Raw genomic sequence first — 7,524 nt, forward strand, 5'->3', positions numbered from 1 at the left:
AGTGAACCCCTTGAATTAAACATCCATATCCAATCATATCAACCTAAAAATTAGTCATAAATGCATTCAGCCAGCCACCAAACCCAAAACGTCGACAGATTCCATTAGTTTGTATGCTCCCTATTAAAGTGGATTCTGTTAATTCGCACCTTATAAAATATCATGCAAGTCATATCAAAAGTTTTCATTGACTTGGCTCTGGTAGTAGTTTCGTGTAAAGTTAGAGGTAGCACAATTGAGTTATGTACGATATTGTGGTACAGATTAAAATACTTGTTCATGATAGTAATTGGGAACATTTTTGGTCTAGCCTTCATTGAATATACCAATCACCAAAACCATTTTAGAGAACTCTGACATCGTCATCAACATATATTTACAAGAATCAATGAGAAAAATAGCAAGTAATTTACAAACCTGATATCAGAAACCAAAAAGTAACTGTAGTATGCTAATGTAAATGAGAACAGCTTCCCATTTGCGTTGGTATTTCTAATGCATGAAATAACTTTCAAATCTCCTTTCAGCGTCAAAGAAATCCTTGACGTAATTCAAAACTGCAACACAATTAGAAATGTCATTAGAGTCACTGTCATTAAAAAGAAAGCCTTACTTTTGCATGGAATAGAACCGATACTGTGAGATGTGGTTTCTAACTTTCTAATATGCATAGAAGTGTTGCTTCTTATTTATTAAGAAGACAGGAATACACAATTCTTACATGCATACTTGAGATCAATAATATGATAGTACACCTCTTACATTACAGCTTCCACATTCATTTCGTGGTGGAGGTAAACTGCATCTACGAAACAAAGTTACAATACCTCAAGCTTGCCATCGCTAAAATTGCAAATAAAACAATGCACGTCAGCACATAACCTCAAACAATGAACTAAATTTTCACATTTTTCAACTGCTTAGACTTACTTTTTTCGACCATGAAAACACTGATGTGTATTCAAAGATGCTGACATATATTAAAACACAAGACTTCTAATATATTAAAACACTGACCGTGAGCTAATGGGTAGTAGCAACTTTGATGTGTATTTTTGCTTAAAATTGGGAGCTTTGAGCATTCACCGTTCACTGTTGAAACATAAAAATTGTATTATAAAAAAAACTTATGTAATTGTACGAACTACACATGGATCATAAAAATTGTATTATAAAAAAACTTATGTAATTATACACACAATATTACAATTACATGGATGAACAAAATATTCTAAACATTTGATTTCATAGAGGGGGAAAATCATGGGCCTACAAAGGGAATAGTGTGTTTCCCCCTTTGAAACAGGTATTAAATATATCATAAATATATCATGCTTGCTCAAACCGAATGCAAATACTGCAGCTTGAAACTAAATAGTACGTATAAGTACCTGTAGAAATATACTTGCATGCAGAAAATCCAGATTCTCAACTAATTTCTGCTAGACTTCCCATAGCCTTTCTCTTGGAAACTAAATAGTAGGTACCTATAGAAATATATTTGCATGTAGAAAAGGATAGGTATAAGTAAAAGAAAATCCACCGGATTCTGAACTATTTAAACTACAATGGGTCAAAACCACTGATATACTTACTCATTAATAATGGTACGCTATAGAAAGAACTCGATAAACCCGATCAAAGACCGCTCTACCCTTGAATGAGTTAAATAAAAGGGAAGTTTAGTAATTGATGCACTGAAAAAGAAATTTACTCGCGTTGGTGCACCATTAATACAGTTGGTGTTCTGATATTTTCACTCCAAAGTTGTTGCAACCACTTGCTATCAAATTTAATAGGGCTTTGCAATTAATTTCTTTCACAATGAAAATCGTTAATCGAACTTTCAATGCACATATCCTATCCCAAAATTAAATTATAATTAGTTGGCAGCAGGAAAATGAAGAAATGAGAGAGACTCCATGCAATATCGTTGTCAGTATTAATTATTGATAGACAGGAATTAATCTCTCTTGTTAGTTTATTTGAAAGAATATTATATCTGAGGTGTACATTTTGCTCATAAATTGGAATAACCAAGTCCGGATAGTTCAAATCTAATGGAATTCAATTTACTACGATATCTCAATTTTTAAGGATAGACAATCACTAGTAGAAAAATGAACAAACTAGACGGAACAAACTAGACGGAATCTTTTTCCGTCTAGTTTGAGGCAAACTAGACGGAAAAAATTCCGTCTAGTTTGTTCCGTCTAGTTTGAGTCAATCTAGACGAAAATTTCCGTCTAAATTGACAAACTAGACGGTTTTTATTTTTTTAAAATAAACACTTAACCTAGACGGAATTTCCGTCTAGGTTGTTTCAACCTAGACGGAAATTCCGTCTATGTTGCCCTAAAAAATTAACGAGCTTCCCTCCCTTATTTTTATTTCCCCGCCTAATTTTTTCATTTCCCCGTTTCTTTTTTCTCCCCTCTCCGTCTGACACCCCACCCCCTTCCCCCCCACCCAAACCAAAACGAGCCAGACCCTCCCTCTCTCCCTCTCCAAACCGCCAAATCTCTCTCCCTCTATCTCTCTCTCATCTCCCTCAAAAGAGCTAAATCTCTCTCTCGTCTCAGTGTTTTTGATTTCTGTAAGTTTCATTTCCGATCCTTGAACTTTTGTGTTTCTGGATCTAGGGTTAGGGTTTCGTGTTTTTGATGGTTTTGGATTGGTGATGAGGAGAATGGTGTCGGATGCGAGCAAGAAGGCTGCACAGAAGAAGGCGGCGGTGGCGGCGAAGAGGGGAGGGAAGGCGGTGATGTCGTCTAAGGCTGCGGCGGCGAGTAATGGAGTTAATAAGTCGAGTGATGGGGTCGGAGCTCTTACGATTTCGGATCGGACGTGTACTGGTGTTATCTGCTCGCATCTGCAATCTCGAGATATCCATGTAAGTTTTGTTCGTGTTTTTCATTTTGAGGTTCTTTTGATTTTAAAGCCGTTATTTTACTCTGATTTGTTGTTAAAGTTGAGTTTTTTTTAGCCCAAATTTGTGTTAATCTGCTACATAGTGTGGTATACATCTTTAGTTGGATCTGAACTTGTATAGATTTAGTTGAAGTCCAGCAATAGAGGGATTTCCATCATTTTAGCTGGATCTGAACTTGTGTTAATCATTTAGTTCCATCATTTTAAGGATAGAAGTAAGCAAACCCTATCCTTCTTGCTAACAAAATCTGATCATGAAAAATCCGAAGAGGGATTTCCATTTCCAGCGTAAGAGACTAGCATTCAAATATACTGTTAATCAACATCGGGGGTTGGAATCTGAAATGTTGGACTTGCTTTGGGTTTCTGCTTGACTGAGCTTTTAAATTTCTTTGGAGCGCAATCCTGTAATTATTATCATATATGACAGCATGGTAGAAATAACTGTGGTTTTATATCAGTTGAGACTATGATTTGCAGCACATCATTGCCTATTCTAATCTTATCTCTTTTGTTCTTTACCATTCTTGTTTAGTCATACTTATTTTACCTTATCTCATAATTTTGTGTTATGTCTTCTTGTGCAGGTGGTCAAGCCTAGACCCTTACAGGTTGCAAGTATCCCTGGCTTGCTTGGAATGTTTCAGAATGTAAGTGCTATCCCTTTCAATGGTTTGTATCATGAAATTTTCCTGTTATCTGAAATTCTTAGTGTTATTGTCAATTAAAAATAGCCAACTGGAGAGTTGGGGTTAAATTTCTGTTAGAAACGGAGTTAGAAGTGGACCATCTGTGTGAGATTTGTGTGTGAAACAAGTATTTTGTGAACTCACATAAAAGTTTATGTGAGTTAGAGTGGTCAACAAACCTTCATTTGTTTCAAACTTTTGTAGCTGCTAATTGGACTGAGTAGTTGGTCCTTAATGAAGTTGAATGAAGGAAAGAAGGAAAGAATTCATATAGACAACCTCAAAATTTACACAAAGGCTATGTTGCTGTAAACAACTTCATATGTTTTTACAGTTTGTGCATATTATATTTCCTGGGAGTTTTGAATTGAGAATTAATTGCACGGAATACAGGTTTCAGGGTTTCCTTTTGAAGTCTTTCTTAGCACACTTCCATGATGTGATAACATGTGTTTGATGTGACACCAACGTATATTTTGTGACTGGACATATTTTTTGTGCATGGTAATTTTATTAGGACATCATTATTGATTCTTACACTATTTAGGACATTAGCATTTGGGTTTTGATGCAAGCTAGTTACCTGATCAAGTCAGTTATTGTCAGTCTTGCTTCACTTGTTTGATCACATTTAGTGTTCTAGAAATGGCTATATGTGGTTACATATATCTACATATAAAGGAAACCATGTGAAACTAGGTGTATGTGCTGTAATATGTTGCGACCAATCTTGACAACTTTGCTTTTGGTTGTGCTAACTGCTCCTGATGTTTTTAGATATCTTGATACATGAGCTGGCTACAATGTGGATGGTTTGATGTTTAAATTATGAACTTACTGAAGTATATGAGTTGTTGGATGTCAAAAGTATTTGATTTATTTTGTGTCCTACCAGGAATAAGACCTTATGTGATTTCTAGTTTACATCTGGATGGCATGTTCCCATTATGAAACACTAGGGATTTCGAATGGTAGCATCAAAGCTGCATCAACTCTTCCAATGAGCCCCATATTTCTTCAATTGTTCGGATTTGCTAGGTTATGTGTGCAACTGTTCATGTGTGCTTGTTTGGGGGGGTGATTAGCTTGAGAGAACCAACATCATATTGAAGGAATTTAGTGGGAAATATTGTTTCTAGAAGGTAAATCAGGCAGGCTTCCATGTCTTAGAAACTTTAACAAAGCCACAAAGAAAAACGCTCATCTCAATGAAAAAAGATCAGTCACTATGATTTCCTCTAGTAGTGCTGAATACAATGATTAAGAACTGAGGCTGCTTGAACCTCTCTTTTCTGACATTAGCTAGTTTAAATATGTATTTCATGTCCAAACAAAAGCTGGTGTAATATATACATATAATGAAATGGAAATCAGTTGTTAAAAAAGGGGCTCAGAATGTGTACATGGATTGCTCTCAATGTTGCTGTTAGTCCAGTAATCAATATTTTGATTTCCCTATTAGTTCTTCTGCAAAGTTAATGCTTTCTAAGTGTATTTCATGGCATGGACTAATTGATGTTGAATTTTGTATAATGTAGGATCAAGGATGAAGAAACATGATGCTTCAACAACTTGGAAGAGTAAATGCAATTGGATTCTATAGATTATGCAAAGTTCATCAAGTTATGTAATCAATTGTATTCTTTATAATCAATCTATGTAAAAAATATTATTTTGGTGAATGTATTATTTGAATATAATTATATTTGATATTGAAATATAATTAGATCGATTGTGTTGGATATGAATATGATTAGGTGTTGTGCAATATTGTGTACTGTGTACATGTGCTATTATATAGCGTGCAACGCAGATTCTGCAAAAAAAAAAAAAAAAAAAAAATACATGGCAAAGAAACCTAGACGGAATTCCGTCTAGGTTGCCACTGTAGCAATCCGTCTAGCTTGTCAATCTAGACGGAATTCCGTCTAGGTTGCTAGCAACCTAGACGGAATTCCGTCTAGTTTGCTAACCTAGACGGAATTCCGTCTAGGTAGCAACCTAGACGGATTTCTTACTTCCGTCTAGGTTGATATCCGTCTAGGATGGTCAACCTAGACAGAATTCCGTCTAGTTTGCCACAATCTAGACGGAAACAGATTAAACCGAACAAACTAGACGGAATTCCGTCTAGGTGTACCAACCTAGACGGGAAATGGAACAATCTAGACGGAAATTTCCGTCTAGATTGCTCGTTTTTCTACTAGTGAATACGTTAATAGTTTGGTGTATCATGAACAAAATCGAGTGGAATTCAATAAAATAAAGTTCCACGGTAACTAAAGAATACAATCGGGCTCTGTATCTCAAATTTTCATAGTTACAAAATCATAAACTGCAATCTTGCACAAATTCTAAGTTCTTTAAACTACTAATTCATACTCTAAACATAAAGAAAATAACAAATTATACTCAACCCATATACTCAAAACATAAAGCCCTAATTTGTGAAGGCCAAACGGACAAAGCCCTAATTTGTGAAATCAGATTTTACCCTGCTCAGTAAAGATGTAAAATTGTCAACCACTTTCAATGATCAGCCGTGACAACGAAGCCCTAATTTGTGAAATCAAATAAAATTTTCATTAAATAGTGAAAGAAAGAAAAATTGAAACCCTAGTTTGATGATTGAAAAGGAGAGAGATATGTACCCCAAATCAAAGGATGCTTGATAGGGGATGGCGACGTAAGGCGCGACGGACGGGGTAGGTGCGGCGGACTGGGGAGACCCGAAGACGGATAGCCCGAGATGGCCGACTGCGCCGACGTGGTGTCGACTACGCAGGCAGGAGGCGCGGTGGGACGGGGCAGTCGACGAAGCAGAGTCAGGCCGCCCGCGGAAGCCGCGTGTAGGCTAGCTGAGAAAAACCTAGAAGCATACGATCGAAGCAGGCGAAAAGCTCATAAGTTGTATTTGATGGATGGGGTGTAGGAGCGGTTAACAAAATAACTTATATTCTTTTGTTAAAATTTGGGCGCCAACATAAAGCCTGTAATAAAACCGTCCCATTAGCTCATTACTGGGTTTTTTTACGAGACTAACTCTAGTGCAACGTTTTATTTTAAAGCGTTGTCTTAGACTCTCTCGTGACGGTTGGAACCGTTTCACAACCGTTTCCTTAGGAGGCAAAGGGGACGGTTTAAAACCGTCCCCAAATAACCGTCCCCGTATACCTATTTTGTGGTAGTGTCTTCTCTCAGTGTCGGCTGCCCCCCTTTTCTATAAGACCGATGTTACTCTGAAGGAAAGGGGGAGGGAAGTAACTCTGTGAGAAGAAGAGGGAAGAAGAAGAGCTTTGTGCTCCTGTGAGCTTTGTGCGATCGATCTTCCCCCCTGAGTTTTGCGCTCCAAAGAGCTTTGTGCGAACCCCCACTTTCACCTCTGTGTGTGTTTGAGGGCCAGACCTGTACCCGAGCTTCCCTTGTGTTCTTGGTGGTGCACTAGAGAGGAAAACAGTGACTGGTTTGAGCAGGTTTCTGAGCCAACAACGACGAGATAAGATCCTAACAGTCCCACATCAAATTTTTTAAAAAAATTTGATGTGGAGCCCAATGCACTATAGAGGGAGAGGAGGTGTGGTTGAGATTATGGTTGAGGATGTGTCCCTAACATTTCTACAAGTTATAAGTATGCTGCTGGGATATTAATTTTTTAATCAAAGTTAAAAACCTCATAAGCTGCTGTCTAAAGATTAGTCGTCCATGTTTTCTTTATTTTTTAAAAAGTGGTGGGCCTCACCGAAAATTTTTTTTTGGACATAAGGCCCACATGTATAGTAAAATATATTATTTTATTAGTACATAATATTTTCCCAAATGCTATAAATATACCTCAAATATTTAGGGGGGATTAGTCACGTAGAACTTTTTAAATAGAACTGGGATAATTGGTAAAGTGAGATAA

This window comes from Asparagus officinalis, chromosome 2 (assembly GCF_001876935.1).
Source record: "Asparagus officinalis chromosome 2, Aspof.V1, whole genome shotgun sequence".
NCBI classification, from domain to species: Eukaryota; Viridiplantae; Streptophyta; class Magnoliopsida; order Asparagales; family Asparagaceae; genus Asparagus; species Asparagus officinalis.